The sequence below is a fragment of the Pteropus medius genome, unplaced genomic scaffold, assembly GCF_902729225.1.
Source record: "Pteropus medius unplaced genomic scaffold, Ma_sr-lr_union100, whole genome shotgun sequence".
Taxonomy (NCBI): domain Eukaryota; kingdom Metazoa; phylum Chordata; class Mammalia; order Chiroptera; family Pteropodidae; genus Pteropus; species Pteropus medius.
Genome location: NW_024354499.1, coordinates 860,892 through 873,843, shown reverse-complemented (window position 1 = coordinate 873,843; position 12,952 = coordinate 860,892). Strand labels below are relative to the sequence as shown.

At 35.4% G+C, this 12,952-nt stretch overlaps 1 long non-coding RNA gene across 1 annotated transcript; it reads left to right on the top strand.

Annotated features, from left to right (window-relative positions):
• Window positions 1–330: 330 nt before the first annotated feature.
• On the top strand, window positions 331–5,136 carry LOC120594420 (uncharacterized). Its single transcript, XR_005650565.1, has 3 exons — window positions 331–362; window positions 2,796–2,930; window positions 5,003–5,136. It is a non-coding gene; the product is annotated as an uncharacterized LOC120594420 (long non-coding RNA).
• The last annotated feature ends 7,816 nt before the right edge of the window (window positions 5,137–12,952 follow it).

Sequence of the window (12,952 nt, the reverse complement as noted above, 5' to 3'; positions counted from 1 at the left end):
GAAGCTTGAAGATAGACTGCAGACAGGGTTGCTAGGAAAGTGATTTATTCTCTGACAAAGGAAGTGAGGAAAGACTGTATGGGAAGAAATTTGAAGATGATCTTCACAGCAAGCAAACATCAGTTGCCGGTCCCTGACCCTCCTATTGCCTGACCTCACTTTTCTGACATATCCTCTAATCAGCAATCTCCAACCTTTTTGGCACCAGGTACCTATGAGAATCTAATGCCTGGTGATCTGAAGTGGAGCTGAGGCGGTGATGCTAGCACTGGGGAGCAGCTGCAAATACAGATGAAGCTTCATTTGCTCGCCCACAGCTCACCTCCTGCTGTGCTGCCCGGTTCCTAGCAGGCCACAGACAGGTACCGGTCCGTGACCCAAGGGTTGGGGACCCCTGCTCTAAATGTCTGCAATCTGCCTCTCTTTTTCTCTGGCTTGTTGATCCAGAAGCTTCTACATGCCTACTCTCAAAACTTTAAATGTTTTTCCTTTGTTCATTGAATGAAATTTAATCCATTATCCCGCCATTGAAGATCTCTGGTCATCTGACTCTAATTGTACTACCCAATCTTAATGTCCATTAACCTTCCTGCCACACAGGCTTACTTTGCATCCTCTGATGAACCTTTATTATTCCCTCTTCCAGCTTAGTTTTTGAACCTTTGTTCCTCACTTTTTTACTAAATGACTCATATACATCCGTCAAAGCTCAGTTCAGTAGTTTAATTCACAGTACTGCCACGAAGCAGTTCAGTTTATCACCTCTTATTTCAGTACTATTTTGTCACACATTGCACAAGTTTTTGACTTGAAATATTACTTAACATTTGTACTGCTGACTCTATTTCTCTCTCTTTCTCTCTTTGTATGTGTACACATTCATATGAATATATAGTCTCTTCAATGAGATTTTGAGTTTCTTGAGAGTGGGAGCCACATATCATATCTCAATAATTTAACATTGCACTATATACATAATTGGTACTCAATAATAGTAATTGCAATGACTTACATAGCACTTACTATGTACCAGGTGCTACCGTAAGTACTATATACATATATTTAGTTTATTCCTCATAGCACTCCTATAAAGTAGGAACTATTATTGTTCTTATTTGGCAGACAAGAAAACAAAGACACTAGATTTTCACTGTCTAATAATGTAGAAGCTACTAGCCATATGTAATGGTTTTGATTTAAATTAATTAAAATTTAAAAAATTAAAAGTTTTATTATTCAATAACATTAGCCACATTTAAAGTGATCAATAATCTTGATTGCTAGGGACTACTGTACTGGACAGGACAGATTATAGAACATTTCAGTCATCACAGAATATTTATCGGCAAGTGGTGGCTTCTATGGTTAAGTGACCTCTGCAAGGTCACATAGTGTCAGAGTCAGAAGTTTGAACCCATTCAGCCTAGTTCCATACTACAAAGACTCTCTATGAGCACAGCTGCATTAGCAAACACACACAAACACACACTCAGACACAAACACATGCTCACTGAGGGCTGAAGGACAAAAGGACTTGAGTAAGATGGACATAAAGGCAGAATTTTCACTGCCAGATGGAGGTGCAGTAAAGGGACAAATGCTTTACCCAGTCTCATGCCACATGTTTTAGGTAGAAAAGCAATAAGATCTAAAGAAAGGCATTCACCAGGGTACATGTAGATATCCCAGGCTGGGTACCAATGCTCACTCATCATATACACGGAATGCGTAACTTTCGACTTATTCAGAATAGAGGTTCTTAATCCTGAGTTGAGCTTCTGGGGACTCTGAAACATTCACTGAATTATAAAAATTCAGTATAATTGTGTCTGTATACACTTGTCTTTAAATAAAATCCATAACATTTATCAGATTCTCAAAGGTATGCGTGACTCCAAAAAGTGTAAGAAACATTGACCTAGAGTAATCAATTATATCTTTAGTCTGGAATTTGAACCTGATCATTAATTTTAAAATTTAAATTATTAAAAAACTGTCGCACATTTTTGATGGTACTGTAAATTGGTACCAACTTTTAAGAGTCCATTATGGCAGAATCTATCAAAAGTTAAGAATATGTTCTTTGAATCAGGAGTTGTCCTTATGAATATCTGTCCTATAGTGATATCTGAGCACAAAAATATGTGTAGACTAGTCTGCCGTAGCCTTGTTTATAAAAGTGAAAAATTGGAAATAAAACCTGAATGTTCATGAATAGAATGATTATTGAAGTTGGGTAAAGAATAGCAATATCTGGAATATTATGCAGCAGTTAAAATGGACGAGACAGATCTATTGTACTACATATAAGGATCTTTAAACATATTATTCAATGAAAGGAAAATTGAAGAAAAAAGTAGTTTAAAAAGCTTAAAAGTTACATGTACTTGTAATTGTAAACTTGTAGAAACAAGTTTAGAACACTCATCTTTAACATTGAAGGAGCTATGGATTATCCCGGGAGCTGGGAGATGGGCATGAAGGAACTTTTACTTTTTACTCTATTTGCTCCTGTACTGGTTGCATTTTTACAACCAAAATGCATTTATCTACTGCTTATGTAGTTAAAAGATAAAATCATGCAAACAAAATTTGTACGGGACTATAACGTAGGTCTTTAATTTACTAGTCAAATTGATCTTTCTTTTTTGTAACCTAGATTTCCCAAAGTTCTAATGATAGTAAATCATATACATTTTTGATGTCAAATCACTAAGTATATGCAGTCTACCAAAGTCATCTTCATAAGTAGTGCTTTGACCAGGATGTATCTTTCAATGATTGTTTCTCTGTAGATCTTCAATATAATATCTAAACATCCCCAGTGGTGGCAATGATGATGTGATGATGATGATGATGATGACGATGGTGATGATAATGATGGTGACAGTGATGATGATTTCTGACAGTGACCGAACTCTATATCCCAGGTACTGTTCTAGATGCTTTACACGTAGTAACTCGGTTACTTGTCACAACCACCCTATGATGTAGGCCCTACTGTTATTCTCATGTTATAAATGAGGAAATGGAAGCACAGAGAGCTTGAGCATTTGGCAAGCCCACTTGGCTCCAAAGAGGCAGATCTGGGATTCATGTGGTCTGGCATTTCAGAGTCCACATGTCTTACCATGATGCTTTTCTGGCTCAAACTCACCTTTCCAGCCTTATCTTTCACTCTCCTCATCTTCCTACCTCCCATGCACACGTGACTCAGCTACATGGTGCTATTCAGCACTTACCGATATCCTCTATGTTTCTGAGGAACATGGACTTTGTACATTCCTAGGAAATGCAACTTGGACATGCCTGGAACACGGTAGACTTACAGCTTGGGCCTTTGCCCAAGTCATTTCCTCTAATTTCTACATCCTTTCTAGGCTCAGATTAAATGCTCTCTTTTCCATGAAGCCTGTCTTGCTTTCTTCAACCTGAATTTCTTCCTACTCTGTTCCCAAAGCCCCTCTTCGTCATGTCACTTACATGATATATACCGCGTTCTGTCTTCTATAAGCCTTATTGCTGTTCATGTCTTTTCCTCCCACTAGATTCTAACGTCTCTGAAGGCAAGGTTCAACACTTGTCCATAGCATATTGTTTTAGTAACATCTTTTTGGATTTATTTTAATTTGCAAAATTGTCAAGAAGCATACTTAATATTTAGTTCATTAGAGTCAATTAACTTAGAAGCTTTCTGAGCAGAGTTTTATGAGTCTATATAAGAACTTCCGACTCCCATTTTAGCAAGCAAGTGTATTCAGAAGTTATCAGCAAAACTAAGGGTTTCATGTGTTACATGTTTAAATAATAAGAAAAATAATTAATGATAGTGCTAATAATAATAGTAGTAATTAGATATTTACTTAACAATTACAGTGAGCCTATTTCTCTTGATATTTGAACACATGTTTGAGACTGGCACTATTAAGTCTCCTTTTTATAGAAAAAACTCGGACTTGCGTAAGTTGAAATGCGTCACCCAGGCTCACAGAGGTAGAGTCTGAGTCCGGACTTGAAGTTCAGTAGGCGTGATTCAGAGCCTCAGCTCCTTACTTCTTATGCTGACTTCCAACAGTGTGCAGTGAAGCACAAACAGGCAGCATTTTGTAGTGGGATTAACACTGGGCTGGATCTTGGATAACAAGGCTTCCTATCCTGGCTGTTCAATTAATTACGTAAATTTAGATTGTCCTTCAACATCTTGAGGTCTCATTTGCCCAATGTCTTGGGGATGGGCTGGGGAGTAAATCATTAAATATCCAAGTTCTCCTCCAGTTCTGGTCTCTGAGTCCCAGGAAAAGCAAAAGCCTCTTTGATGTTTACCAAGCATTACATATGGCACGTGTCAAGAGCTGTGAAAATTTTATTTAATCTACTATGTTTATGTTCTTCAACATAAAGGTGAAATATTTTTACATTTTCCCAATGCATTTCTCAGTAATAACATAGCCAGTAAAAATATTTTTGTTCGTGTTAGAGCAGTGCTATTATATCTTAGCCAAAGAAAAAGCACACCATTATATACTGGTGGAGGAAAAAAAAGCCTCATTTGTTATCAAGAAGGAGTGGCAATATAGTAATTATTATACTGCCCTTTCTCTAATTTGACTTAAATTAGTGACTTTAAGTTATCAGAGGTTATGAAATATATAGTATGTGCACATAGTAGACAAAAATATTGCTTGCTAGTACCTACGTTTATGACATTAATCTATCTCTCAATGATCTAATATAAAATAAACCATTTGAAAGCAATTTCATTGAAATACTTTCAGAAATGTTGAAATGAAAATATTAATCTTTTGGAAGTGTCATGTTGGATGCTTTTTTTTCATCCTGGGAAGATGGGTTAGGGAGTGCTGAGAATAAAGAAACAGCCAAGAAGATGCAAAACCAAGAGGCAAAGATGTTAGCTACTAACCAAGAGGGCTGTTTCCTTTGTGCCTTCCTCCTTTCCTCACTTCCTCCCTTTTTTCCTCTCTGTCTCCCTCTTTTCTTCAAGACTTCATCCGCTCCGTCTACAAATGTGATGATAAACCTACGCTAAACAAGGTATCGTGCCAGGCACAGACATGAAGCAGAGCAAGACCCTACCCCATGGAGTCGGGGTACTCAGGGTTTTCCATAGAGGCTAGCCAAGTTCCTTGGAGTGTGACGATAAGGTGACGTGTCATACTTAGGCTACTCATGGTATTCACTTCAGGCTGGTGCCTATTCAACAGGTCCTTTTTATTTTAATTTTTTTCTCTCATTTAAAAATTTTTCAATTAGAGCTGACATTCAATATTATTTTATATTAGTTTCGGATGTACAGCGTAGTGGTTAGACATTTATATAATTTATGAAGTGACCTCCTCTACCCAATTAGTCTAGTACCCACCTGGCACTATACATAGTTATTACAATATTATTGTCTACATTTCTTATGGTGTACTTTACATTCCCATGACTATTTTGTAACTCCTAATTTTTGCTTTTTAATCCCTTCACCTTCCTCCTCCCAAATTTATTCTCTGTCTATGAGTCTGTTTCCATTTCATTTGTTCATTTATTTTGTTCTTTAGATTCCACATATAAGTGGGATCATATGGATTTGTCTTTGTCTGTCTTATTTCACCAAGAATAATACTCTCCAGGTCCATTTATGCTGTCACGAATGTTAAAAATTTATTTATTTTTATGGCTGAGTAATATTCCATTGTGTCTAAGTGCCACCTCTTCTCTCTCCTGTCATTTACTGATGGACACTTATACTGCTTTCATATCTTGTCTAATGCAAATAATGCTGCAGTAAACATGAGAGTGCATGTATCTTTTTAAATTAATGCTTTGAATTTCTTCAGATAAACACCCAGTAGTGGAATTTCTGGGTCATAAGGTAGTTCTACTTTCAATTTTTGAGTAACCTCCATGTTGTTTTCTGTAGTGGCTGTACCAATTTGCAATCCCACCAACAGTTCACAAGAGTTCCCTTTTATCCACATCTTTTCTGTTGATTTGTTGGTGGTAACCATTCTGAAGGGTGTGAGGTGATATTTCATTGTAGTTTTAATTTGCATTTCTCTGATGATTAGTGATATTGAACATCTTTTCATATGTGAATTGGCCATCGATATGTTCCCTTTAGAGAAATGTCTATTCAGGTCCTCTGCCCATTTCTAATTGGACTATTTGAGGTTTTTTTTTGGTGTTGTGTTGTATGAGTTCTTTATAAATTTTGGATATTAATGCCTTATTGGATGTGTCAAATATCTTTTCCCATTTGGTAGGTTGTAGATGGTTTCCTTTGCTGTGCAAAAACTTTTTAGTTTGACATAGTCTTATTTGTTTATTTTTTTCTTTTGTTTCCTTTGCCCCAGGAAATATATCAGAAAAAAATATTACTAAGAACATAGTCAGAGAGTTTACTGCCTATGTTTTCTTCTAGGAGTTTTATGGTTTCAGATCTTATATCTGTCTTTAATCCATTTTGAGTTTATTCTCATATTGGTGTAAGAAAGTGGTCTAGTTTCATTTTTTTTTTTTTTGCATGTATTTGTTCAGTTTTCCCAATACCATTTGTTGAATAGGCTGTCTTTATCCCATGGTATATTCCCCTCTCTTTGTCATAGATTAATTGACCAGATAGCCATAGGTTTATTTCTGGGCACTCTGTTCTCTTCCATTGATCCATGTGTCTGTTTTTATGCCAGTACCATGCTGTTTTGATTACTGTTGCCTTGTATAGTTTGATATCAGGTAGTGTGATATCTCCAACTTTGTTCTTTTTTCACAATAGTTCTGTGAAAAATACCATTGGTATTTTGATAGGGATTGCATTGAATCTATAGATCATTTTGGGTAGTATGGACATTTTAACAATGTTAATTTATCCTATTTATGAGCACAATATATGTCTCCATTTATTTGTATCTTCTTCAATTTCTTTCTTTAATGTCTTATAATTTTCTGAGTATGGTCTTTACCACCTTGGTAAATTTATTTCTAGTATTTTATTTTATTTTTTGATGCAATTGTAAATGGGATTGTTCTCTTGATTTCTCTATCTGATTTGTTATTGGTGTATAAAAATGTAACTGATTTCTGAATATTAATTTTGTATCCTGCTACTTTACTGAATTCATTATTAGTTCTAATAGTTTTTTGACGGACTCTTTAGAATTCTCTCTATATAGTATCATTCATCTTCAAATAATGACAGTTTTTTTTTCTTCCTTTCTATGTTCATCAGGGATATTGGCCTATAGTTTTCTTTTTTGTAATGTCTTTGTCTGTCGTTGGAATCAGGATTATGCTGGCCTCGTAAAATGAGCTTGGGAATCTTCCTTCCTCTTGAAATTTTTGAAATAGTTTGAGAAGGATAGGTGTTAATTCTTTTTTGAATGTTTGGTAAAATTCACCTGTGAAGCCATCTGGTCCAGGACTTACATTTGTTGGAAGTTTTTTGATGATTGATTTGATTATTTTTAGTAGTAATTGGTCTTTTCAGATTTTCTGCTTCTTCATTCTGTTCTGGCTGATTGTATGTTTCTAGAAATTTATCCATTTCTTCCAAATTGCCCAATTTATTAGCATATAATTATTCATAGTATTTTCTTATGATCCTTTGTATTTCTGTGGTTGTCAGTTGTTACTTTTCCTCTTGTATTTCTCAGCAGGTCCTTTTTAATTTCTTTTTTTTGGACTCTTTTGCAGTTCTATGCCTTCATGTTAAGGTATTTTTGCTCAGTGCAGTTCCTCCTTGACCAAAAATAAACAAATAGCTAAGTTTTGTCTTTCAATTATGTGTAATTAAGGTCATATTAGGAAAATATAATTGAGGTTGAGAGTTGTAGTCACTTTTCTTCCAACATAGTATTGGAAATCCTACCTACAGCAATCAGACAAGAAAAAGAAATAACAGGTATGCAAATTGGAAAGGAAGAAATATTTCATATCTACCTATGTAATTTCTTTGCAATAGGAACTAAGGGCAGTTCTACCTCAAATATGGTTAAAATCCTTCAATGACTTGCCACTTCACCTAAAGTAAAATCCAGTCTGCTCTCTAAGGTCAAGATGATTTGGCCCTTCTCTGCCTCAGCTTCATCTGGTCTCTTTTCTGTGCCTTGAATATGCTATGGTCTTTTTCAATTTTATCTTCTCCAACCACAGTGTTGATTTCCTTTGTTGCTGTTATACTATGATGTCTGTCTTGTTTATTTTTTGTTTATTTGTTTATTGTTTGTCTCCTACACAAAATGTGAGCTGTATTATGGAATTTATCTCTCTTCGTTTGCTGCTATACCCACAGGGTCTAGCATAGGTGCCTGGTACATATTCGCTGAATAAATAAATGAACAAATAAATGAATGGGCATACTCATTTGAAACTTAGAGAAAAACAGAATGGCCAGTGTTTCATGAGACAGAATAAAGTGTTAAGGGTAAGAATATGAGGTAACACAGTTTGGGTTTAAACTCCAGCTTTATCGTTTATAAACTGTATGACCTAGGGAAATTACATAACCTCTGGGTGCCTCAGTTTCTAGAGAATAAAGGTAATAATAGTATCTGCCTCAAGATTGGGTGTGATTATTAAATAAAGCAACACATCTAAAGTACTTTGATGAAGAAATGCTAAAGAATGGTCAGGAAGTCTCATATTCAAGAATTTTAGAAGTATTTATCAACCCTTGGGAATTGAATGCCAATAAAAGTTTGCAGGTAGGAGGTCAGGTGGCTCTTTGCTCAGTCCAGTGTGTGACCCTGAGAGCTGGTAGCCCCCTAGAGCTGGGAAGACCATAGTGCTTCCTCTTATATGACTGGACTAAGACATTCCAAATGCACACGGTTCTATCTGGCTTTACCAATGGAAGGAATTGAAAGTTGTTCACACATAGCTGTGGTGTGAAGCTGGCTGTAACTGGCAGTATTTCACTAACGGTTCAGAGGAAAACAACAGTGAGATAACTCAGCTAATGCCTGCCTACTGCCAGACGCCAGAGCATCAGGGCTTTGCTAGGCAGAAATGACAAGACATTGACATTTTTTAGACTCTACACTGGAATTTGATTTGGAATCAACGTTTGTAACAGGCTGAAAGTGATTCATCAGTTCATTTTTGCAGCTAGATGAGCAGTCCCTTGTTTCCTTGGAAACTCAGACCTGAGCAGATATAGCTCAGAATATGCACCCTCATGTTTTCAGCTGAGCAGATACAGGCAGAGTCTCTCCCAAGAGATTCAATATGTTGCCTTAAACAGAAGAACTAAGAATAAGGAAGAATTGCCATATTGAAATTGAATACTACAGACATGGCTGGATCTCACAAAACACAGTAATTCCAAATAAGAGAGACAGACACTCTCATAATCTGGCCCTTGTTAGGTTAGCAATTTCCTTCATTTGCATAATTTACTTTTCTAAATTGAAAAGTGAGTGTTCTTCTTGAAATATCCCTTTGTATGTATTTAGGATGTCTAATGTTTACACGGTTTACTCTTTGGGGATCTTTATGAACTAAAATTAAGCACAAAGCCCTTATTTCTCTATAGTGGCATGTAGAGAGGTAGATAGATTAATTCTTGTCCTGGAATATTTATGACATACATGAAGTAATGTTATCCTTTGTTAAGGAAGTCTTAAATATGGGGTGATCTTTAGTTCCTAAGATGCTCCTGGTGTTTCCTATGGCTTATGTTTGGAGCATCAGAATGCTCTGGCATCTGCATGTTTGCCCACAGCACATTTAAAACGCCTGCTACTTTCTACTAGTAATAACAGCTCCTCTTGTGTCAGGCACCATGCTGAATGCTTTATATACCTTCTCCAAATTCTCATGCTTACTCCATTTAATAAGTGAGGAAATTGATGCTCAGAGAAGTTAAAGCAATTTGCTTTTGGCCACATTATTTTAAAGTGGTGAGACTAGAAGTTGAACACAGATCTAGATTGATCCTAAACCTTTTACTTAAGACATACTTTATTTGCCATGATGAGGCACATGGAAGGATGGAGTGCTCTATTTAATGAGTATTCTGGTTAATAAAAAGTTACAGAGATAACAAGGCAAGTGAGTAACAAGAAAATAGATATTAATTAAGTGCATGCTGGGAGAGGTACAAACTTAGTAAGAATAAGAGTCAGAGCAGCCGTCCACAAAAGTAGTATGAATATCATATGACCTTTGACCCCTTTCTCTGGGTCTAAATTAGAGGCTGAAAGACCACATGTAAAGCATAGAATAGCAGAGGTTTCTGCTTTTTTGTGAAAGAAGTTGTTGAAGCTCCCTAACAATTTGAGGAGTGTGAATCTAGATAACAGAGACCCACAGTGAGTGAGATTTAATCTTTGCTGATTCAGAAGATACTTCAAGGCTTTTCAATGCTTCATGGCTCTCTCTGTGACTATATATTATGAATCCTGAGATGAGAGGCAATATTGGATTCATGGCTAAAAGAAGGCCAGCGAAGACAAATGTTTTTATTTTTAATTTTTTGAAACTATTACCAGAAGGCAAAGTTTCCTCTAGATCAGGAGTCTACAAACTTTTTCTTAAAGCGTCAGTTAGTAAATATTTAAGCTATGAGCACCATGTGGTCTCTGTCACAACACTAGACTCTGCCATTATAGGGTGAGAGTGGCCACAGACAGTATGTAAATGAATGAGCATGGATGAAAATGGTTTTGCGCATAAAACCATTTGGTGGTACAGATTTGTAATTTTCCAACCCTTGACCTAGATTAAACATCTCAAAGTTGTCATACATTTTTGTATCTAGTGGCTATACATAAAACAGACCCCCAAACCTAATCATCATGATTTAAGATCACCTAAGTCTTACTTTTCATGTATGTCAGAGATAATGCATTAAAAAAAAAAATACAATGTCAGTTGGTTTCTTGGGTAAAGAGAGCTGAAAAAGTAAATGTATTTAGAAGTGATTTCTAACATTAAAAAAATACTTGGAAAAAATAAAAGAGTTCTCAGAATAGCCTTTGGGAAATTGACTAAGACCATCAATTGTGCTGAACTAATCCCCAAGGATTTAGTTGACATATGGCCAATGTTCAATATGATGACTATGGCCAAAAATTATTTGCGAAAGTTACTACAAATGAATTTAGAGGAAATTGTAATTTTTCCTTTTAGTTATTTAAGTGGCAAGAAGCCCATCAAAATAATGACAAATGTTACAAGCTGACTTTGCTCCATGGAAATGATGTTCAAATAATACAGTGCCTGAGCACCTCAGCCTAATTACCTAGGCACTATAATGACAGATAGTTTGGAAATATTGAAGTAACTATTGATAAAGCATGTAGAAAATGTGAATATTCTTCAAATTTCTGACAGCAGAGATGGACATTGAGGTCCTGGTTTAAATGAAGAGCTCCTGGCTTCTTTTAATTGCTCGGAGCCACATCTAGATTTAGGTCATTGCAGGTCCATTGAGCGTGCATTACAATCAGTAGGGGGCTTTCTGTGGGACATCTTTCTAACCTCTGATTTAGAATATTGTAAACTACTCTTTTTTTTTTTTCAGTTTTAAAGAAAGAAATCCTGCCTTTCTTTAAAATCGCTCACTTGTGATTTTAAAATATCTAATGTATGAAGAATGCATGCTTTCAACATTCAGGCAATTCTACAGAAAGTAGATCCTAGGGTAAGGACATCCCTGCAGTGGCTACTTATAAATTGTGAAAACTGGATTAGTTATGTGACCTCTCAGCCTCATTCCTTCAAGTTTAAAATCAGGTCAACAATATGGAGCTTGAAGTTCATCATGAGGATTAAGAGATATGGCATATGGGAAACCATTCTGTTCTATAAAAATAGATAAAACCATGATCATCGTTAATGTTGTAAATGATTTTTAAAGAGATTATATTCAGAATATTTAGGCAAAACAAAAATTAATTAATTCAATGAAAAGTTAGTCAATTCTCTTTCCTTAAGAAAGTCTGCTTTAATTAAGTCAACATAATTAATAAATAGCCAAGTGTCAAGACAGTCACAGTTTTCATATTAATAATGATTCCACTATGTGAAATTTCTCTGTTTATGGCTCCATTTTGAAATCTTACAGAGAAATTGAGGATTACTTTCTTGACTGAGTGCTTGGGGGCTTTGCCTGCTGACATCCTGTCTAGAGGATTTCTTGATTTAGTCTTCGACTGTCTATTTCTGTGACTACTTTGAAAAATGTTTACCCCCAAGTATTTAAGTTCATAATTCTGCTTGTACAAAATTCCTTATGCTTCTTTCCTAATGAGAGAAAAATCAAGTTAATAGACCTAGTGAGTGAGGCTCAAAAAAAAAATCACTTCATTTTTTCTTTCTGTTAATCTTTCAAGTACAAGAAATCTGGAGTTATTCAAATCACCGTCTGGAGTTGTTCCTGAAAGATGGCTATTTATCTAACAAAGTAGCAAAAAAGGTAATATATTAATATATTTAAGACTATGTAATTATATGATATTATAATATACACATATTATAAAAGAATCAGATTGTTTATTTTAGCCTGAAAAAAATTCTGACTTATTATTGGTTAAATATGAATTCCTCCACAAACTTTTTTCCATTTACTTTCTGTGTCTGGACTACCCACAGATCTTTTGTTCATCTCCCTACTTAGGTTCAACTTTTCAGCACCTGAAGATCCATTAACCCTGCAGTTTATTCTGTAACAAACTACAATTCTTCTTGTTATTTTTACATTAAAAATAGAATTAATGCTTATCGAATACTTGCTGCTTGTGAGATATTGCATTAAGTTCATTGCTTGAGTTTTTTTATCTTTATAACAATACGCTGGAGAGTAGATATTATAATTGTTATTTTAAAGATGAGGACACTAAATATTGGGAAGTAAAACTGGTTAAGGACACACTTTTAATGAATGGTGTAGCCAGTATTCAAACCTAAGGCAGTTTCATATGAAAACTCAGATTCTAATGTATTTCTC